This window comes from Hyperolius riggenbachi, chromosome 1 (assembly GCF_040937935.1).
Source record: "Hyperolius riggenbachi isolate aHypRig1 chromosome 1, aHypRig1.pri, whole genome shotgun sequence".
NCBI lineage: Eukaryota > Metazoa > Chordata > Amphibia > Anura > Hyperoliidae > Hyperolius > Hyperolius riggenbachi.
Window position 1 is genome coordinate 584,442,437 of NC_090646.1, and position 24,260 is coordinate 584,466,696.

Below are 24,260 nucleotides of genomic sequence, written 5' to 3' on the forward strand. Positions count from 1 at the left end.
CCCTCTCTGATCGAATCTGATCAGAGAGGGATCGTATGGCTGCCTTACTGCAAACAGATTGTGAACCGATTTCAGCCTGAGACCGTTCACAATCTGTGGTGGTGGTGGTGCTGCCGCCGCCCTACACCCCCCCCCCCCCCCCCCCCCCCCACCGGCATACATTACCTGCTCTGCCGGCGCGACTCCCCAGGTCTCTGCTGTCTTTGTCTCTGGTCTGGTCTGGTCTCCGGCATGCTTCACTTCTTCCTGCGGTAGGAAAAAGTGAAGCATGCCGGAGACCAGACCAGAGAAGACAGCAGAGACCAGGGGACTTGCGCCGGCCGGAACAGGTAATGTATACCCGCTGTATTGCGTCGGTCGTCGGGCATTCGAACGCCCCTATCGATGCACTCCCGACCCGCCGGCGATCGAGAAAAATCTTCCGCATCGGCGGGAATCATTGGGAACGATCGATTTCGGACGGAAATCGATCGTTCTGTCAGCGGTGTGCGCGACTATTTCACAGCCGATTCGATCACTGTGATCGAATCGGCTGTGAATCGGCGGGAAAATCGTTAGGTGTAAGTGTGTTTACACAATAAAATGACATGCCCAGGACCTTAAGGCTGTGTTTCCACTTGTGCCCGACCACATGGCCAGCAGGAGCGGAGAGTGTTGTGTCCACTCCGATGGTCCTCCAAGGTCTGGCTGGAGCACGGGTCAGATGCATTACCCCATAGGCTATATGGGGGAACATATCTGCCTGGCCTGGGATTATCGTGGGCTGCACATAAGTGAGATCTTCTATCAACAGATCCCACAAATCTGTTGCAGCTTTTATAATATAGGAGCCGTTCACTGTACGTTTAGCAATGAGCTGAGAATGGCCAATTAAATGTCCACTGTCGGGCACAAGTGGGAATATAACCTAAAGCAGGGCTAAGATCAAATCAGTAAATAACACATATCACATTATTGATCAATCCTTATTTCAACACATTTCAACTACACTATGGTATAAGAATACTAACACTTAAAGGAATACTGTAGGGGTCAGGGGAAAATCAGTTGAACTTAACTGGGGCTTCTAATTGTCCCCCGCAGACCTCCTGTGCCCATGCAGCCACTCACCGATGCTCCGGCCCTGCCTCCGGTTCACTTCTGGAATTTCACATTTTAAAGTTTGAAAACCACTGCGCCTACATTGCTGTGTCCTCGCTCCCGCTGATGTCACCAGGAGTGCACTACGCAGAACTACTGCGCTTGCCGCAGTCCACTCCGGCCCACGTGGCGGTGATTGACAGCGCCGATCATGCAGGTGCAGTCATCGCTGGGGACTGGGTCGGAGCTCCGGCGAACGGCTGTGGGGAGAGCTGCGGCGAGGGACGTGCTGGGAGCTTGGGGCTGGAGGAAGCCCCCGGTAAGTAGCGCTTATTTTCTAACTTTTTGCCTGACAACTCCTTTAAAGGGAACCAGATATGAACGTTTCACACAAAATAAACATATCAGTTGATAGCTTGTAAAGAATAAATGCTCTACCTGATAATTTTGCCGCTCTGGTGTGCCTTTTTTAGTGTTTTTTATCCATTATTGCTCCAGGAAAAATCAAATATGGCCGCCGGCTCATATCACTTCTGCTTCCAGGTTATGAGGTGTTCTGGATGTGCTGTCTAGGCTATATGAGACTAGGCTGCTATCTAGGCTAAATGCAGCCTTTCATCTATGTGCTTTCATATTGGTATGATCTGCCTGTAGGAAGTGTCACTGATAATAACTGCATTTTCATTCCTATGAGAATCTAGTGCACACAGAGCACACAGGGATCATATTACAGCCACAGAGCTTCTCTCTCAGGAGCAGCCCCCTCCCAGTCATCACAGCTCTCAGTATGCAAAGCAGAAGATCTAAGCCAGGAGGGGGAAGGCTTGGGCTTGAAAGGACTTCACAGAAGAGTGACTCAGCTATAATGATTCCAGGTCAAACCTCGACTGAATTGTCGGTGGATTCTTATCACAGTTGCTAATAGACTAATTAAGCAGATAACAATGAAACTAAAAGCAGGGTAGGTGTTTACTGTCATGTTCCCACTGATAAATGTAATAAAATACATGAGGGTGCTTCATCTCTGGTTCTCTTTAAAGTCTGAAATTCCAGAAGTGAACCGGAGGCAGGGCCGGAGCATCGGTGAGTGACTGTGCTGGCACAGGACATCTGCGGGGGACCATTAGAAGCCCCGGGTAAGTTCAACTCATTTTCCCCAGACCTCCCTACAGTATTCCTTTAAAAAAAGATGACAAATATTTTTCATAACTGAATCAGAATCAATTTATTTTCACCAAGTAAGTTTGCACCTACAAGGAATTTGTCTTGGCAGTTGCTTAACAAACACAAACAAAAACAATACAAGGACAGACAGTGTGTATATTACAAGTCAAGGACATTATAAGTATAGTGGCAGTAAGCAATGTGAGAACTGTTCATTTTCAGTTCTGTGCTGATTACTTTCAAGTCCTAGCAGCTCTAACGTGGTTCAGCATTAAGTAAGTAAAAGCTGTTCTTGTGTCTAGAGGTTTTGGTAGCGATTGACCGGAATCTTACGCCTGAAGGCATGCGCTGTAAGATGGAGTGAGCTGGGTGAGAGGGGTCAGAGGCAATCCTGGTCACTCTTTCTGCACCTGCTAGCGTAAAGATCCTGCAGGGAAGGTAAGCTACAGCCAATTATCCTTTCCGCTGATCAGATGATGCGCTGCAGCCTCCCCTTTTCTAATGCTGAGCAGGAGCCGAACCATACAGTCATAGATGTTATGGTGGATTCGATGATTGCGGTGTAGAACTGCACCATAAGATTTTGAGGTAGGACAAACTTTTTCAGCTGCCGTAGATGGTACATCCTCTGTTGCGCTTTCTTGACAATAGTGGCAATGTTGTCCCATTTTAGGTCGTTTGAGATCGTGGACCCAAGAAACTTGAATGACTCTACCTGGGTTATTGTGGATCCATTTATGGTTAAGGGGAGGTGCTTGGGGGGAGATCTCCTAAAGTCTATTATCATCTCCATAGTTTTGAGAGCGTTTAGTTCCAAGTTGTTGCTGCTGCACCAGGAGGAAAGCGGTCCCACCACATGCCTGTATGCAGACTCGTCTCCGTTTTGTATAAGACCAACTACTGTTGTGTCGTCTGCAAACTTCAGAACCTTAACAGATGGATCTGTGGAGATGCAGTCATTGGTGTAACGTGAGTAGAGCAGTGGGGAAAGCACACAGCCCTGGGGTGCACCAGTACTGACTGTCAGAGAGCTTGATGTGAGTTTACCAAGTCTAATACACTGTCTTCTGACGGTTAAGAAATCTGTTATCCATTTGCAGATGGATTCAGGTATGTGTAGCTGGGAGAGCTTGCTGTGTAGCAGTGCTGGAATTATGGTATTAAATGCAGAGCTGTAATCTATGAATAAAATCCTGGTGTAGGTTCCTGGGGTGTCTAGATGTTGTAGTACATAATGCATACACATGTTCACGGCATCGTCTGCGGATCTATTAGGCCTGTAGGCAAATTGCAAAGAGCCCAGCAGGGGACCTGTGATGGATTTCAGATAAGTCAGACTCCCACCGTGTGTTTATGTTTTTCTTGCATGTTTTTGGTTTGACATCTCAGGCAAGGAAGACTTAAGCCTGTGTTCAGCGACAGAAACACTTCTCTGTGTTATCTCTCCCTCACAAGCAGTAAGGGCTTGTTCACACTAAGGGCATTTTCACCTTTTTTCAAGCACCGGCGATTTTCAAAATAGCCCTAAAAACGCTTTTGCAATGATTCCCTATGAGAAAGAGTTCACATCTGAGCGGTTCGTTTCCGCTCAGCAAAAGCGTTGCCTGTACCTTTTTTGAGGCGATTCCGCCTCAATGGAAGGTATAGAAAAACCGCAAAACGCTCACAAAACCGCTTTGAGCTGCGATTGTGTAAACGTTTTTAAGAATAAATACATTGTATGTATTTTTTTCCGGGTCAAAGAATTCTCTTCCTGACTTGCGTCAGGGAGTGAATTAAAAAATGCTCTGGAAAAGCTATTTTAACAAAAACACACCGCTCACCCAAATGCTGGGAATCGCTAAAAAAATTGTCAAACACACAATGCTAACGCAATCGGAATGCAATGTGAACCAGGCCTTAATGGATACTGCTGTACAAGTGCAACTTCTGTGGCTTTTGAACTTTGAGAGATGGAGGTGAAACCTTCCACAAAGAATTCGTTTTCTAAGGCGCTCTTAAAGAGAACCAGATATGAAATGAAGGAAAGATTTATACATACCTGGGGCTTCCTCCAGCCCCATATGCACGGATCGCTCCCACGCCGCCGTCCTCCGCTGCCTGGATCTGCCGGTACCGGGACCCGTCATTACCGCCAGTCGGCCGGCTGGATGCGGCCAATTGTCCGCATCACAGGGGCTCCCTCCATATACCTACGCGTGCGGCTGCATACTGCGCAGCCGCATGCGTAAGGGTATGCTGGGAGCCCCTGTGATGCGGACAATTGGCCGCGTCCGCTGGAAGTGACGGGACCCGGTACCGCCGATACAGGAAGCGGAGGATGGCGGCGTGGGAACGATCCAGGCTTATGGGGCTGGAAGAAGCCCCAGGTATGTATAAATCCTTTTCCTATTTTAGCTGGCCATTCGTCTCTGGTTCCCTTTAACGTACACTACTTCATAGTTAGCACTCTTGTAGGACAGCATTTATTTTTTGGCCAAAATTCTGCTCTAGACAGAAGCACATCCACAATGTATGCCAAGCTAAAGCAAACACTTTTTGGGCTGCAAAATAAGCAAAGTATTATATGATAATGTACATCTGATCCTGATTTCAACTGCAATCATGTTAAATTGTGCAGTACTTCTATAATGCTGGAGACCAGTTGCTAGGTAGCACATAAATGTAAGCAGGACACAGGAGATCTAGACTGTCTGATCATCTCCTCTGAGTGCCAACGGAGTACATTGTTCTCCCTCCTTACCCCTCCCACCCTGTGCCGCTCTGTTGGTTGCCATCCCTTGATAGCAATCGTCTGTACATCATTGGGCCCTGAATTATCACCAGAGGGATGACAGTACTCGTATGTTTGTGTGTGTGTGTGTGTGTGTACTTTAAAGCCTCGTACACACTGTTGATTGAGGCTTTAAAGTACACTCACACACGCATGCATGCACACACACTGTCATCCCTCTGGTGATGGTTGCTATGGATGGTTGCGGAGGGACAACACAGGTGTGTACACAGAGGGCATTGACCCACAAGCCAATCGCCCAGAGGATCAACTCACCCCAGCAACAGCTTATTCTTTTGTGCCCGTCACTCTCCGCCGTGTGACCGCACGCCCCGCTCTGTCGTCTCTCCGTAAAGCAACAGAATGCGTAGTCTGTTACACAGTTGACTTTCCCGCCAGTGCAGCCTGGTCTAGCGATGTCGCCCAAGGGGGTTGGGCCCTGATCCCGAAGCGCGACATCCGTCAAAGATGTGTACACATCTTAAGTCTTGACCATAATTACATGGATGATAGCAGATTGGGATTGTTCACATGGGTGTAGTGTGGCTAACCACTAAGGGTTATTGGGCATTCAAACATTTTCTTTTAAATTTGCCGATGGGCAGTTGAAGAGCTTTCGCAGAAATTTCTCTAAGGCCTTGGGAAAGCAGTTGTCACACAACCGGCTATTTCCGGTCCTCCAAAATTCTTTCCAATGCCCCTCCCCAAAAAAGATTTTAAAAAAAAACTAGCATAAAAATGGTCAGTGTAGACAAGCCTTAATTCCCAGTTTTCCCATTGGCAATGATTAAGGGATTAACTTTCCATCTTTTCTTTAAAATAACTTTTCAACACTTAATGTAATTATACAAGCATCAAAAAGTTAGGTGAAAAAGAGTTATCAAAATTATTCTTAGCATTTTCTTGCTTGCTGCTGGTTTCAAAGGCATTTTATTGAAAAGTTGTGAAAATATCACTTGGGGGAAAACTCTGGAGAAAAGTGAATGGCATATGCTCTAATGCGCCTTATTTAATTCACTTTTTCTCTCAGGTTGTATTTTCACACCTTTTCAATGAATTGCCTGGTAATCCCTCAGCAAGCAAGACAATACTGAGAATAATTTTGACGGTACTTTCTCACCTACTGGTACTTTTTATATAGCATAGTGGTGAAAAGTTATTTTAAGCTGGAGGTGAAAATATATCTCCTAGGAGAAAACTGAAAAGTCAATTGAATAAGGGCCAATGGGCCATATCCTATTACCTTTTTCATGAGTTTTCACACCTTATCAATAAAATACTTTTAAGGCTCCCACCAAGCACGAAATTACCCAAAATTAGTGTTGTTTTTTGTTTTTGTTTCTTTAGATGAGATGAAAAAATATTTATTTGGAGAAAACTCAAGAGAAAAGTTAATAGGATAGAATAAGAATAGGATATAGCCCAATGTGTGTTTATCTCCCAGGAATGAATGTGCATCTCACTTAGTTTGCTTCACATGACAGAATGCATGCTGCTGCTTAAATACCTCTATTAAAGTGGACCTGAACTCAGAACTTTCTCTCTGCTCTAAAAGATAAGCAACAGCATAATAACCTTTAACCACTTGCCAACCGCCCACTACCTATGGGCGTCGGCAAAATGGCACCCCCAGGACCGCGTAACGCCGATCGGCGGCAGTACCTGGGGGGACTGAGTAGCCGGGGATTGCGCGTATAGATGCGCGTGCATCTGCCGGCATTAGGCTCCTCCCAACAGACGTCAACCCGCCGGCCAATTAGCAGCGCTGGCGGGTTGTTAACCCCCGATCTGCCACTTACAAAATGTATTATACAGGCTGCCTCCTGCCCTGGTGGTCCCAGTGATCAAGGGACCACCATGGCAGGAGGCAGCCCTTCTAGTAAAAGCACACCCACACTGATCCTGCCCCCTGATCGCCCACAGCACCCCTCAGACCCCCCCTGATCACCCCCTCAGACCACTGTTTGCACCTAATCACCCTCCTAATCACCCATCAATCACTCCCTGTCACTATGGCTTCAATTCATCAAAGGGTGTTCGATAACAAAACCCCAGTCCTTAAAATACCGCATTCGGTATTTTACACTTCACTGTGCTAATTCATCAATATTTTCCCATGTGTGGTAGAGGTTCGTTAAGTTACCGAACTACTAGGCTTCAATTCATCAAAGGCTGTTCCATAACTGCAGAGTGGTGCAGAGCAGCTTGGAATGTCCGTGTGTTGTTACAAGCTGATAACAATAGAAGGCATCCAGACATCCCTTTGTGATGTAAAGGTGTTATAGTTACTGTTATTTATACTGCCTCTGCTGCTCTGAATCTGTCGATCAGTCTTTCTTAACATTTTATTTATTTGCCACAACGTAGATGAACTTCCTGGAGACATTACAAATGCCATGCTTGGTGATTTCACCACCAGCATCTTTGCATTATCAAACAGGGCCTGAAAGGGTTACACCACCGAAGGGAATCTGGGGATATATTTTGACCCGTTCTCTCTGCTCACTGCTTGGGGGGTCTGAAAAGCTTGTGTGGAGAAGCCTGTGTGACCTATCAGCGGCACTTGCAGGAGAACAGGGGCTGTTTCTATTGGCTGCCTGCTCCTGCTAATCATGAAAACATTCACACAGAAGGCTTTCGAAGCCTGTAACGACAGGGGAGAGCTTGAGATAAACACCGAATGTGTTAGCGAATGTGGGAACCTTGATGAATTAACATTTGTTGAGCACATGTCGGTAATTTATCTCATTGCTGTGTCATTTCAGCTTCTCATTCGGTAACAGCTTTGATGAATTAACATTTTCTAAAGTGCTTCGTTAAGTCAGCTGTTTTCAGCATTACCGAATGCGGTAATGCTTGATGAATTGAAGCCTATCTGTCAACGCCATATTTTAGATTAGGTCCTAAACTGCCCCCTGGGGGCTCCTGATCACCCCCTACACCCTCAGATCCTCCCCAGACCCCCCCCCCCGTGTACTGTTTACATCTATTCTCCCCTTAACCACCCACTGATCACCTGTCAATCACCCCCTGTCACTGCCACCCATCAGATCAGACCCTAACCTTGCGGGCACCTGATCACCTGCCCACACCCTCAGATCGCCCGCAGACCCACCCTAAGATCACCTCCCAAGTGCATTGTTTACATCTGTTCTCCCCTCTAATCACCCCCTGTCACTGCTAACCGTCAGATCAGACCCTAATCTGCCCCTTGCGGGCACCCAATTACCTGCCCACACCCTCAGATCCCTCTCAGACCCCCCTTGATCACCTCGCCAGTGCATTGCTTACATCTATTCTCCCCTCTAATCACACCCTGATCACCTATCAATCACCCTGTCACCACCTGTCACTGCTACCCATCAGATCAGACCCTAATCTGCCCCTTGAGGGCACCCAAACACCCGTCCACACCCTCAGACCGCCCCTGATCACCTCCCCAGTGCATTATTTACATCTGTTCTCCCCACTGATCACCCATCAATCACCACCTGTCACTGCTACCCATCAGATCAGACCCTAATCTGCCCCTTGCGGGCACCCAAACACTCGCCCACACCCTCAGATCGCCCTCAAACCCCCCTGATCACCTCCCCAGTGCATTGCTTACATCTATTCCCCCCTCTAATCAGACCCTGAGACACAAATGAATCACCCCCTGTCACCCCCTAGCACACCTACCCATCAGATCAGGGCCACACCTACCCATCAGATCAATTTTCCCAGTGTGGGCTCCTGATCACTCGGCCAAACCCTCAGATCCCCCTCAGACCCCTTCCAATCACATCCCCAGTGCATTGATTGCATCTATTCTCCCTTCTAATCACCCCTGAGACACCCATCAATCACCTCCTGTCACCCCCTAGCACTCCTATCCATCAGATCAAGCCCTAATCTGCCCCCTGCGGTCTTCTGATCACCCGGCCAAACCCTCATCCGCCCCACCGCAGTGACAGAATTTTTTTTCTGATCACTGCTAGTCTCTACGACTTAATTGTGGCTGAGACCAAGCGTTATGCCACACAATATGCAACCGCCAATCCAAGAAGCTACCACGCCCAGCCTTTTTGGTGGAAACCACTCCAAGTTTCTGAACGTAACATTTTTTGGGGCCTTCTCCTTAACATGGGTCTAGTCAAAAAGAATGTATTGCGGTCTTATTGGTCTACGCACCCAATACATCACATGCCCATGTTCTCTGCTGCCATGTTCAGGTCACGAATTGAGAACATCCTGCGCTTCCTGCACTTCCTGCACTTCAGTGCCAATACAACCTGTCATCTAAGAGGCCACCCTGCTTATGACCGGTTCCACAAAATTCGGCCCCTCATAGACCACCTGTCATCAAAATTTGCAGATGCTTATACCCCTGAACAGTCATTTTGAGGCATTTGGTTTCCAGACTACTCCTCACAGTTTTCGGCTCCTAAAATGCCAGGGCAGTATAGGAACCCCACAAGTGACCCCATTTTAGAAAGAAGACACCCCAAGGTATTCCGTTAGGTGTATGATGAGTTCATAGAAGATTTTATTTTTTGTCACAAGTTAGAGGAAAATGACACTTTGTGACAAAAAACAATAAAAATCAATTTCTGCTAACTGGTGACAAATAATAAAATCTATGAACTCACCATACTCCTAACGGAATACCTTGGCCCAAAGTCCTATGAGTACCTTTAGGATTTTACAGGTCATTTTGAGGCATTTGGTTTCCAGACTACTCCTCACGGTTTAGGGCCTCTAAAATGCCAGGGCAGTTTAGGAACCCCACAAGTGACCCCATTTTAGAAAGACAACACCCCAAGGTATTCCGTTAGGTGTATGATGAGTTCATAGAAGATTTTATTTTTTGTCACAAGTTAGAGGAAAATGACACTTTGTGACAAAAAACAATAAAAATCAATTTCCGCTAACTTGTGACAAATAATAAAATCTATGAACTCCCCATACTCCTAACGGTATACCTTGGGGTGTTGTCTTTCTAAAACGGGGTCACTTGTGGGGTTCCTAAACTGCCCTAGCATTTTAGAGGCCCTAAACCGTGAGGAGTAGTCTTGAAACCAAATGCCTCAAAATGACCTGTAAAATCCTAAAGGTACTCATATGACTTTAGGCCCCTTAGCGCACCTAGGCTGCAAAAAAGTGTCACACGTGGTATCTCCTTGTCTCATGTCACTAAGGATGATATAAGCCAGTGATTAGAATGTAAGATTCTAAGGACAGTTACATAAATCGCAATGGCTGACGCCAGCAGTTTGCAATTTTGTGCACAATTTGTTTTAGCTGTCTGCGCAGTAGCAATTTTTTGTAAAGTGCTTTTCTAAGGGCTTTTGCAAAGGGAGTCGTTTTTTCACTCCCTGACGTCAGTCAGGAAGTGAACTCTTTCACCCAGAAATGAATAAATACAATGTATTTATTCATAGAAGCTCTCAGGAAATCTCTGTACAAAGTGCTTTTTCAAGCATTTTGCGATTTCCCTATACCTTCCATTGAGCCAAAGTACTCAGAAAATGGTACAGGCAGCGTGTAGGTGAGCGGATCGGACTCGAACCACTCATATGTGAACACTCTCATAGGGAATCATTACACACACGCTTTTAGGGCGATTTCTGAAATCGCCAGCGCCTAAAAAAAACAAAAGCTTTAAAGGTGTGAACAAACCCTTCGTGTCATAAGAAAGGGATTAGAGTTCAGAATATTTTTACTTTAGGGTGTGTCCTGTGTTCAGGGGTCGGAGTTTAGGGCACCAGAAGGCTTGTGCCTACAGGCCTCTGAGTTGTAAATCCGGCCCTGACTCTTCTGCTTTTGCACGCCCCTTGCAGAAAGCAGAATATTTTCTGCTATGGCCATTAATGGTTCTTTTCTTCAGACAGTGTGATATTTGAGCCGCAGAGACTTTAATTGTAAACTATACAATTGTAAACACTGTGTGGTAATTGTAGTTTAAAAAGCAGATAGCAGAACTTTCTATCACTGCTAAAGTAAAGATTACTGCTAGGAACACGTGCGCACTATCGTGACTGACAGGAGTTTCCTGTGAACACCTGGTTTTCATACAGTCCAGCCATTCAGTGAAGTGCACACTGTCCAGCATTAGCCTGTTGCCCACCGCTGCAGCAGGTTAGGAACATTTCATTAGCAGAAACAAAGTACATACAGACCTGGAAACGTGAGATAAATGAGCTGCAGAGCCTTTTTCATGCCTTTATCTGCCTGGCACGGCATGAAGCCATTTATCATTGTGGCTATAGGATCTAGATGAGGTAGTCACAGAAGGGAACTGAACTACATAGCTGGCATTTCTCCCAGGAATGACATTGTCCCCGGTCACATGGCTGGATTGTGCTTTCCCTGCAACTGATGGGCCCATCGCTGTGGGTGAATTCTTCATGGGGAATTGCAGGTTTCACTATATGTCCAAGCCTTTAGTTTAGTCATTCAGTAAAATCAACATTAGATTCATTACTTTGGAATACACAGAGTTAAAATTGTGTGTTCTGAATTTCAAACACTTTTTTGCCACTTGCTACACCCAAGTTTCCCCCATGTAGGTTAGGTTTAGGAATCTGTGAGGAGGAATAGTTATGGTTAGGCATTGTTGGGGGGGCAGGTCAGTTAAGGTTAGGCATTAGTTTGGGGGGTGGGATTGTTCATGGTTAGGCATCGTGAAAGGGGGGGGGTTAAGGTTAGGCAGCTGTAGGGGAGATTTGTTAGGGTTCAGCATCATTAAAACTTGGGGCCAGCAGGATAACTTTGTGTGGAACTCTGCACCAACATTCACTCCCTTTCCTTTGCCCCACCGCCTGGAGGCCTAGCTGCTGGGAGTTTTACAACATCAACATTTCCAGAACCATAACAAGATCTGGAGGATGGCCCACCACAGTTTTATATCAAGGTTTTGATAACATACATAAAGCCAGCAGTGACCTCTGACAACAGAAGTCATGACTTTGTCATATGTGACCACTCTTCCTCTGAGGAACAGATGTACTATATAGCAGTTTATAAGCCTTCTGTAGGAATATTATCCTTTGAGGGATTTAAGCCTTCTCTCTTGTTGGAGTCATAAGCAGGGTGCTGGGATCATTATTTGTCTGCCCTTTGTAGCTTTTCCTGGGCGGCTTCAGGTACAGCATGCTAGTAGGGGTACCAAGTAAATTTGGGGACCGGATGAAGCTGCTAGTAGAATACCAGCAATATTGCCTTCTACCTGCTTCTAACACTAATCCTCCGCCTAGCCACTCCTAAAAATAGCTCTATTGTAAACCCTGCACCTAACAAATTCAGGCTGTGGCTGTGTCTAACGCCCAGATTGTACACTGAGTGCTCCTATAGTCACAATTAAATATGGCGGTGCCCCAAAATACCAGGCGCGCATGGTGCCCAAATAAACTGTGTCATGCTAGGAGTGGTGGTGCTGTATAAGCTTCTGTATAGCAACTCATCACAGATCACTCCCTATTAGCTAGGAGAATTGAGAGATGATTGTTACTGGTTCCTGCATTCTGCACAGTATTATTATTATTATTTAGTATTTATATAGCGCTGACATATTACGCAGCGCTGTACAGTGTATATATATATATATATATATATATATTGTCTTGTCACTAACTGTCCCTCAAAGGAGCTCACAATCTAATCCCTACCATTGCCATATATCTATATTATGTAGTGTAAGTACTGTAGTCTAGGGCCAATTTTTAGTGGGAGCCAATTAACTTATCTGTATGTTTTTGGAATGTGGGAGGAAACCGGAGTGCCCGGAGGAAACCCACGCAGACACGGAGAGAACATACAAACTCTTTGCAGATAGTGCCCTGGCTGGGATTCAAACCAGGGACCCAGTGCTGCAAGGCGAGAGAGCTAACCACTACGCCACCGTGCTGCCCATAGTACTGTTCTAAGTACCATTACCATGGACCTAAACATCCACTGTCCTTGCTTTTCTCAAAGGCCCATACTGACTTTATACTCAAGTAATTTATATGAAGTGTCATTATGCCCAGTGATCTGTTACGGGCATACGCACATTTGGTATAGCTGACCACCATGTACAGTACTGCAGAGAGGGAAGGAGGAGAGAAGCACACTGGGGGAATACAATGGTACTGAAAAAATTCAAACTGGCTGACTGCTATTCATCTGAGTTATACTGGCTGCCGTAGACAGGAAATACCTGTACAGACTGTCATTTGTGTTCATGAATGTTCGTTCATACACACGTGCTGACCACATAGTCAGTTGAACAACAGTTGGTCAAACAGATCTGTCAGTTGGATCGTCCGGGAGCAGATTTCTCAGTTACTCGGCTTGTCGTCCACACGCCCAACTCAAAACAACTATTGGAATTGCCAGATAGATAGCAATATACTTCTCAATATATAAAGCTTCCTACCTAAACTACATCATCCCATTTGATTCATGAGTATTGAATAATGAGAATAATTGAATTCTCCATAAAACACTTATTGAAACAAAGAGCCAGCTTCTTGAGGCCATTGATGATGTATAGAGATGAGCTTGAATTCTGATTTTCAGGCAATTTTTTTCTCCACAGGAAGTGGAATTCACCAGGGCAGAGCCAGAACTTTGCAAAGGGCTAATCAGATTCGGAATGCTAATTAATTGCCTGTCAACTGATCAAGTAATCAAGCTAACAGGTGTGGAACATTAGCCTTCCACATCGCATTGCACATCCAAAGGTCCAGCTCACCCCAGGGCAAGTGAGATTTCAGCTAACCCTTCTAATGAGGTCTATAACATAGTTCTAGAAACCGCAGATGAGGATTGTTCCAACAAAGGATGATGAATGGAAGTATTATGGTTTTTCCTGTTAGTGGACTATCAGCACAAGCACATTGATACAGGGGCGTTGCTAGGATCCAAAGAGATTTGCGGCACTCCAGACCGAAAATGGGTGTGGCCATGCACCAGAATGTGGGTGTGGTCATGGGTGGAGCCAAATTTACATGAACTTAACAGCAGTCTAAGTAGGCCTGCCCAATAAAATGTTGGATAAAGCCCCCTATCTCCATTAACCACTTGCCAACCGCACGCTTATACCGTGCGTCGGCAAAGTGGCAGCTGCAGGACCAGCGACGCAGTACTGCGTCGCCAGCTGCAGGCTGATTAATTAGGAAGCAGCCGCTCGCGCGAGCGGCTGCTTCCTGTCAAATCACGGCGGGGGGCTCCGTGAATAGCCTGCGGGCCGCCGATGGCGGCTCGCAGGCTAAATGTAAACACAAGCGGAAATAATCCGCTTTGTTTACATTGTACGGCGCTACTGCGCAGCAGCGCCGTAAGGCAGATCGGCGATCCCCGGCCAATCAGCGGCCGGGGATCGCCGCCATGTGACAGGGGACGTCCCGTCACTGGCTGCACAGGACGGATAGCGTCCTGTGCAGCCTCGATCGCCGGGGGGGCCAGGTAGGAGAGGGAGGGGGAGGATTTCGCCGCGGAGGGGGGCTTTGAGGTGCCCCCCCCCGCAACACCCAGGCAGGCAGATGAGATCAGACCCCCCCTGCACATCATCCCCATAGGGGGGAAAAAAGGGGGGCAATCTGATCTCTCTGCCTGCAACCTGATCTGTGCTGGGGGCTGCACAGCCCACCCAGCACAGATCACTCAAAACAGCGCTGGTCCTTAAGGGGGGGTAAAGGGTGGGTCATCAAGTGGTTAATACAAAAACAAAAATGCAGCATGTGGTATCACATAAATAGGCAGTGTCACTTAAACATAACTAGGTAGAGTTACCTGGCTTCTGTGCTGGCTGGTCTGGCTTTCTGCTGGGCAGGCTGTCCTGTTGCCCGGCAGTCCCCCCATATAATTCCCTGACTTTCTAGTGGACACCCTCCCATGCTCTCACGAGCCTCCCATTGAGGCACCACATCTCCCAGCATGCCCCATAGGAGAACCACAGTTCCCTGCATGCTGCCATAAAGGCATCACAGTGCCCAGCATGGCACCACAGCACCCAGCATAACCCAGATTGATGTGCCACAGCTCCCAGCACGCCCACCCTTGAGGCACCACAGCTGACTCACTCACATGCCTGGGGGACATTTGGGGCACCCCAGAATATATCCGGGGCACGTGCCACTGATCTTTAGGGCTAGCAACGCCCCTGCATTGATATATTATTGGTCTGACTCTGTACAGTGCTATATGGCCCACTGTAAAGCGAAACACCAGTCAGCCTAACAATTCTTATCACCTGCTCCTAGTACCTTAATTCTCAAGTTCCGTAAGCACCCTTGATAAATCTTGACCAAGGCGACCAATAACAACCCTCTCTGCTAAGAATCCAGTGTGTTTGCAGCAGCCTCTACCCCTCTTGGCCTCCGATCCATCAATGCTCTAGAGCAGAGTTCCCCAACCCTGTCCTCAGGGACCACCAACAGTACATGTTTTGCAGAAAACCACAAAGATTCACAGGTGAGGTAATTAGTGTCTGCAGAGCTGATGAACTACCTCTGAATTTCCACAAAACATGCACTGTTGGTGGGCCTTGAGGACAGGGTTGGGGAACACTGTTTCTAGAGCATTGTTCTCCCCACTTACCCCGCCCACTGCATGACATCACTCCCATCTCTTCTGTACCCCTATAGGAACAGAACATGTCACTAGCCTGCAGGCTAGCAATGCATCTTTATAGTGTCTGATCTGCAATGTCGCCCAAGGCATGAGGTGCTAATCCCTGCCAGACTACACACCCCATACAGTGATGTGAAAAACTATTTGCCCCCTTCCTTATTTCTTATTCTTTTGCATGTTTGTCACACTTAAATGTTTCTGCTCATCAAAAACTGTTAACTATTAGTCAAAGATAACACAATTGAACACAAAATGCAGTTTTAAATGATGGTTTTTATTATTTAGTGAGAAAAAAAACCTTTAAAATCTACATGGCCCTGTGTGAAAAAGTGATTGCCCCCCTTGTTAAAAAATAACTTAACTGTGGTTTATCACACCTGAGTTCAATTTCTGTAGTCACCCCCAGGCCTGATTACTGCCACACCTGTTTCAATCAAGAAATCACTTAAATAGGAACTATCTGACACAGAGAAGTAGACCAAAAGCACCTCAAAAGCTAGACATCATGCCAAGATCCAAAGAAATTCAGGAACAAATAAGAACAGAAGTAATTGAGATCTATCAGTCTGGTAAAGGTTATAAAGCTATTTCTAAAGCTTTGGGACTCCAACGAACCACAGTAAGAGCCATTATCCAAGGCGCAAACAACTTTTAAGCAAAAAGAACATTAAGGCTCGTCTCAATTTTGCTAAAAACATCTCAATGATTGCCTAGACTTTTGGGGAAATACCTTGTGGACCGACGAGACAAAAGTTGACCTTTTTGGAAGGTGCGTGTCCCGTTACATCTGGCGTAGAAGTAACACAGCATTTCAGCAAAAGAACATCATACCAACAGTAAAATATGATGGTGGTAGTGTGATGGTCTGTGGCTGTTTTTCTGCTTCAGGACCTGGAAGCTTGCTGTGATAGATGGAACCATGAATTCTACTGTGTACCAAAAAATCCTGAAGGAGAATGTCTGGCCATCTGTTCGTCAACTCAAGCTGAAGCGATCTTGAGTGCTGCAGCAGGACAATGACCCAAAACACACCAGTAAATCCACCTCTGAATGGCTGAAGAAAAACAAAATGAAGACTTTGGAGTGGCCTAGTCAAAGTCCTGACCAGAATCCTATTGAGATGTTGTGGCATGACCTTAAAAAGGCGGTTCATGCTATAAAACCCTCAAATAAAGCTGAATTACAACAATTCTGCAAAGATGAGTGGGCCAAAATTCCTCCAGAGCGCTGTACAAGACTTGTTGCAAGTTATCGCAAACGCTTGATTGCAGTTATTGCTGCTAAGGGTGGCCCAACCAGTTATTAGGTTCAGGGGACAATTTCATTTTCACACAGGGCCATGTAGGTTTTGAGTTTTTTTTCTCACTAAATAATAAAAACCATCATTTAAAACTGCATTTTGTGTTCAATTATGTTATCTTTGACTAATAGTTAACGATTTTTGATGAGCAGAAACATTTAAGTGTGACAAACATGCAAAAGAATAAGAAATCAGGAAGGGGGCAAATAGTGTTTCACATCACTGTACATGTGTACGAGGCTTTAGTCAGAATGAGGCCATGTGATTAGCATAATTAGACGGTTGCTCCATGGGTAAATGGCATGAATGCACATGTAAACTTGAGGGTACACAGAGGAGAATCGCACCTGCGTAGAGGTGGGAAGGACAGGTAAGAAAACCACACCTACACATTCTGTTATTTCAATTTAGTCTGGAAGTTATCATTAAAGGACAACTATCACGAAAAAAGTAGGCAATTAAAATCTGACAGAACCTACTGGCTTTGGGCCAGTCCATTTCCTCATGGGGGATTCTCAGTTTTATTTGTTTTCAACAGCATTTCCTGAACAGCAGTTGCAAAGTCTAACTGACAAAATAGTGTGCAGGTGAGTAGGGAGGCTGGCTGGTATCTTACTATTTTGGCAGTTAAACTGCCGTTCAGGAAATGCTGTTGAAAACAAAGAAAACTCTATCACCACTTTGTATTGGTCTTTCACGTGGAATTCCAATAAAATTGATTCATGTTTGTGGCAGTAATGTGACAAAATGTGGAAAACTTCAAGGGGGCCGAATACTTTTGCAAGCCACTGTAATACAGACAGTGGTGTACACAAAATATAGACATTGGTACATAATACAGAATTGGTAGATATCACAGTAATTACAGTGACAAATGCAACATGATCAAAATGTATAGCACATTCCAAGACACAAAAGGGTGAGAGAACCCTGGCCTGGCGAGCTTACAATCTAAAGGAATAGAGTTTAACTATTTTATTTAGCATTGTTTAAGGCTGCAATGTCCCTGGGTAGGAGTAAAAATCTATTAACGCTTCGCACTCTCGCATGCAAATGGTGTCCCAGTCCGACCCTGGTTACAACAAGGGCCCACCAAGGAAGTTTCAGCCTGGGGCCCACCCCCCTCTCCTCCTCCCCCCCCCTCCTCCCTCCCCCCCCCCCCTCCTCCCTCCCCCCCCCCCCCCCATTTTGGGCTCACATACACATGTACTCTAGAAATTTTGCATGACTTTATGGTAGGGAATAGATTGTGAGCAATTCTGAGGACAGTCTCCAATAGGGATATGTCTAAATGCGAAACTAAATGGGTGTCACCACGCACTGGAACATCGGCGTGGTCATGATGAGTCATGGGCAGACTTAAAAAAAAAATACAAAACACAAAATAAGTAGCGGCGTTATTCACAGAGATTAGGTCCGACCAGATACATTGTAGATAAAATATTCAAGTAGTTACATGCCTCATAATTCATCAAGTAGTCAAATGGCAGCAGATACCCCCACAAAATGCAATCAGGTTGACGGCAGATACCCCCACACAATGCAATCAGGTTGGTGGCAGATACCCCCACAAAATGCAATCAGGTTGACGGCAGATACCCCCACAAAATGCAATCCAAAAGTCACTTATCTATTGCAAAGTGGCAACAGCAATTTAAACTAAATAAAAACGTTTTAACTCATACATGAACATTATGGAAAATCCAAGTTGAAAATAAACTGTGAATTTCATCCATCCTACTCCTGAAAAATGTATTCTTTTTTTTTTATTTTAGAACCTCCCAGTTTTATTTTCTGTTTTAAAAAGCTAAAAAGTAGCTATTGTCTCATATGATGATGATTCAGCCTTTTCCATAGTCTCGCAGTTAGCAATCATGTGACCCTCAACAAGACAAATTCAGCAATCATGAGGTCCCCCGTCAAGACAAAATCAGCAATCATGAGGCCCCTAACAAGACAAATTCAGCAATCATGAGGCCCCCAACATGACAAATTCAGCAATCATGAGGCCCCCAACAAGACAAATTTAGCAATCTTGAGGCCCCCAACAAGACAAATTCAGCAATCATGAGGCCCCCAACAAGACATTCAGTAACCATGAGGCCCCCAACAAGACAAATTCAGTAACCATGAGGCCCCCAACAAGACAAATTCAGCAGTCATGAGGCACATAAATAAACAGCATTTCACATAAATAGGCAGAATGCCCACTTAATATGGTATACACCTCTCACCTGGCTTCTGAATTCTCCTCTACTGGCTGCTGTGCCAGGCAATACTGTTTTTGGCTGGATTGGGGATGATGTGTGGGCTGAAAGGCCTGGCGGTGATGCTGTGGCCGGCCTGGCGGTGATGCTGGGCTGTACTTGGCTGGTTGAAGTAAATGTTGGCCTGACTGTTGGTGGTGATGCTGTGGCCTTTTTGACAGTGATTCTGGGCTGGTTGGCTGGTGGTGATGCTGGGCTGGCCTGGATAGTTTAGGTAGTGACAGGTGCACCCTAGTTTAGGTAGCACCAGGAGCCTCCCAGTTAAGGTAGTGACAGGACCCCCAAGTTTAGGTAGCGACAGGAGCTCCCCAGTTTAGTTAATGACAGATACCCCCCAGTTTAGGTAGTGACAGGAGCACCCAGTGTTTGTAGTGACAGGTGCCCCCCAGTTAAGGTAGTAACAGGTGCCCCCCAGGGTATGTAGTGACAGGAGCCCCCAGTTTAGGTAGTGACAGGGCCCCCCAGTTCAGGTAGTGACAGGTGCCCCCAGTTCAGGTAGTGACAGGCGCCCCCCCCAGTTCAGTTAGTGACAGGTACCCCCAGTTTAGGTATGACAGGAGCCCACAGTGTATGCAGTGACAGGGACCCCCCCCCCCCCCAGTGTATGTAGTGACAGGAGCCCCCAGTTTAGGTAGTGACAGGGCCCCCCAGTTCAGGTAGTGACAGGTGCCCCCAGTTCAGGTATTGACAGGCGCCCCCCCAGTTCAGTTAGTGACAGGTACCCCCAGTTTAGGTATGACAGGAGCCCCCCAGTGTATGCAGTGACAGGGACCCCCCCCCCAGTGTATGTAGTGACAGGAGCCACTAGTTTAGGTAGTGACAGGGCCCCCCAGTATAGATAGACAGGTCTATAGGTGTCCCCAGTTTAAATAGCCAGATCTATAGGTGTCCTCAGTGGCAGCGGAGAGAGAAGAGAAGCGGTGGGGAAGGGAGGACGTTTCCCCCTCCCCCTTCCCTCACCTTGGGGCTCCCCCTCTCTCGCTCCCCCCTTTAGAATTAAGTGATGCGGCAGGCAGCGCCGCTGTGCCTGCCACTTCTTTTCTCTCTCCGCTGCCACCCCAGGGCGGGCGGGCCAGCCACGTCCGGGTAGCTAGGGGGGGGGCAGCAGCTAGCCAGGGGAGTGCGCATGCCCCATTTTGCCCTATGTAGGGACGCCCATGGCATGGTAGGCAGATAGGTAGCCGGGTAGGCAGTTATGTAGCCGGGTGGGAGGGTAGGCAGATAGGTAGCTGGGTGGGCAGTTAGGTAGCCGGGTGGGAGGGTAGGCAGTTAGGTAGCCAGGTGGGCAGATAGGTAGCTGGGTGGGCAGTTAGGTAGCCGGGTGGGAGGGTAGGCAGATAGGTAGCTGGGTGGGTAAATAGGTAGCCGGGTGGGCAGATAGGTAGCCGGGTGGGAGGGTAGGCAGATAGGTAGCTGGGTGGGTAGATAGGTAGCCGGGTGGGCAGTTAGGTAGCCAGGTGGGAGGGTAGGCAGTTAGGTAGCCGGGAGGGCAGATAGGTAGCTGGGTGGGTAGATAGGTATCCAGGTAGGCAGATAGGTATCCAGGTAGGCAGATAGGTAGCCGGGTGGGCAGATAGGTAGCCGGGTGGGAGGGTAGGCAGTTAGGTAGCCGGGTGGGCAATTAGGTAGCCGGGTGGGAGGGTAGGCAGATAGGTAGCTGGGTGGGTAGATAGGTAGCCGGGTGGGAGGGTAGGCAGTTAGGTAGCCGAGTGGGCAGTTAGGTAGCCGGGTGGGAGGGTAGGCAGAAGGGTAGCCGGGTGGGAGGGTAGGCAGAAGGGTAGCCGGGTGGGCAGTTAGGTAGCCGGGTGGGAGGGTAGGCAGATAGGTAGCTGGGTGGGTAGATAGGTAGCCGGGTGGGCAGCCAGTTAGGTAGCCGGGTGGGTAGATAGGTAGCCGGATGGGCAGTTAGGCAGCCGGGTGGGAGGGTAGGCAGATAGGTAGCTGGGTGGGTAGATAGGTAGCCGGATGGGTGGGTAGGCAGTTAGGTAGCCGGGTGGGCAGTTAGGTAGCCGGGTGGGAGGGTAGGCAGAAGTGTAGCCAGGTGGGAGGGTAGGCAGTTAGGTAGCCGGGTGGGCAGTTAGGTAGCCGGGTGGGAGGGTAGGCAGATAGGTAGCTGGGTGGGTAGATAGGTAGCCGGGTGGGCAGTTAGGCAGCCGGATGGGAGGGTAGGCAGATCGGTAGCCGGGTGGGTAGATAGGTAGCCGGGTGGGAATGTAGGCAGTTAGATAGCCGGGTGGGCAGTTAGGTAGCCGGGTGGGTAGCCAGTGGGGGCCCCGACTCCTTTGCTCCCCCTCACCTGGGTGTCCCCCCTCCTATTACAAGCCGCGGGGAGGGCAGCTCTTTTCCCCGGTGGGGCCCCCTCCTATCCTCCCCCTCCCTCACCTCGGACTCTCGGAGGGCCCCCCTCCTATTACGAGCGGCGGGAGAGCGGCGGGTACAGCAAACTTCCGGCGAGGTAAAGCAGAAGATAGAGGTCCAGCTGCCTCCCAGTCGCTGTCTCCTTTGTAATTGCCGCGCACTAAACCAGGAAGCAGTGCGAGCGGCATAGAGGAGACAGCGTAGCCCGGGAGGCAGCTGGACCTCTATCTTCTGCTTTACCTCGCCGGAACTTTGCTGTAACCGCCGCTCTACCGCCGCTCGTAATAGGAGGGGGGCCCTCTGAGGTGAGGGAGGGGGAGGATAGGAGGGGGCCCCCCCGGGGGGAAAGAGGTTTTTAATGAATTAAAAAAAAAAAAAAAAACCGTCACAACGCTAGTGCCCCCCTCCCTCTTAGCTCTGGGGCCCCCAGGAGGAGGGGCAGTCGGGGCCCACCGATGGGATCATCGGTGGTTCGGCGGCTCTGTCCGAGCCTGGTTGTAACAAATGCATTCACAGATTCACTCATCCAGGCACAACTGTTATCCCTACAGCTAAGTTAAAAGCCGGGGTCTTAGTTCACAGAAGAATGCATTCTTATGCTTAGTCACCTATACTGCGCATAGGTACCCAGGTAAACATGTGCCTGGATATATGTGTTGTTTTCCTGGGTAGGAGTAGGTTCATACTTGTTCTAAAAACGTATCCGTGACTTTTTGGCCCGGATCAAAACCGGAGTCACGAACACCAATGTTAAAAATAGCGGCCCTCTTCACTCAAATTAAAAATGGATTTGTCTGCATTTAGGGGGATCCGTGTTAAAAAACGGAATGGATTTGCAGGATTTTCACGGACCACACATGGAGCCGGATACACGGAGGGGTAGTGAAATTGAATGGTTCCCCTCTACACAGGCAGCTTTGGACACAGAAACGGATCCATTTTCTGTGTCCCAGCCTGTGAGTGGGGAGGGGGTTTGCCATGGTGGAGGGGGTAGCAGCTAGGACGGGGGTGACAGCGGGTGGCGGGGAGGAAGGTCGGCTGCCTCTCCCTCACCTGGGTTCCCCGTCTCCGCTCCCCCTCCAGCTATTTGCACAAAAGTTGTTAAAATGTAATGTAGGCAAGGAGCGGGGAACCTTCCTCCACTTGTCACGTTACTTCCTGCAATGCCGCCATCTGAAGTATAGAGGGTGACATTGCAGAAAGTCAAGTGGCGAGCGGTGGAATGCAAGGAAAGAAAGTAAGGTACCCCGCTCGCTGCCTACATTAAATTTTAACAACTTTTGCACAAATAGCTGGACGGGAGCGGGGACGGGGGACCCAAGTGAGGGAGGGGGCGACCCGCCAACCACTGTCACCCCCTTTCTGGCTGCTTTCCCCTCCAGTTCAGTGCCCCCCGACACACACACACACGGTAAGGACTGGGCATATGTTTCCATGGACTGGAAGCGTAAGCTGCAAATATATAACTTAACAGCAAAAATGGAGAGAATAAAAAATACCAAATCGGATCTGTTTGAAACAGATCCAATCTGCAGCGGACAATTGTGGACCTAGCTTAACATGGTTTAAAGTTGTAATGTCTCCCCTATCTATTGTACAGCGCTGCTTAATATTTTAGCATATTATGTTAATAAAGTTTAATAGTAATAATAATACAGATTTGACTAGTGAAGTGTTTTCTGCACACAACCTTTTACTTAGAAAAACAAATAATAACCCAGAAATGGAATTGGCTATGATGTAAATACATAGTATAATTATAACCACTGCATATGGAGCTTAACAAGATCTTTTGGATAACCGTGTGGATTTGTAAATGCACAAATAAACTCTAGACGGGTTGCCCCATCAACAGTGGTTAAGCGTTTCAAAGTTATGATTTAATCAACATTACCAGACAATTACATTATTCAAATGGTAACTGAATAAACCAGGGGGAAAATGCTCTGCTTGGTTTGGTCACTTCAAAGAGAGCAGATATTATAAAAGATGTGCAAGTTTGAATACACTTGGGAAATAGCGATCATAATTTTGTAACATTTGATTTGGTAATTAAGAGAGTTGTGAGCAAGGGGATGACTATACATTTTTAAAAATGACGACTTTAATAAGCTCAGCAACTCACAAAGTCTTGTATACTGGAACAGAAAGTAAATTACAAACTCTTAGGCCTCTTGCACACTGCAAGTGATTCAGATTCAGATTCTGCTTTTTAATCAGTATTTACATCCGATTCAGATTCCGATTTGCAGTTTGCTCCCTGCACACTGCAAATCGGAATCTGAATCGGATGTAAAAACTGATTAAAAAGCGGAATCTGAATCGGAATGACTTGTAGTGTGCAAGAGGCCTAAGACATTCTTAATAACTATTGTAAAATGTCATTACCTTGTGGAAATAAGAATTCTAAACGGAAAAAAAAAGCCGGTATGGATAAATAATACAGTTTTTGATATGTTTATTTGTAAAAGAAATGCCTGTAGGGCACTAAAGCATGAGGGGAACTCCATCTGCATTAAACAAATACAAGGAATGTAAAAATAATAACTGTAAAAAGTAATCTGACTTGCAAAACTGGAAGCTGAAAAACAACTCCCTGGAGATATAAAGTCAAACCCCAAAAAGTTTTACAAATACACTGAGAAAGAAAGAAGGCTGAGAATATAGAGCTTGTAAAAAAGTCAGGACGGGAACTTAACTGTGGATAATAAAGCTAAAGTTG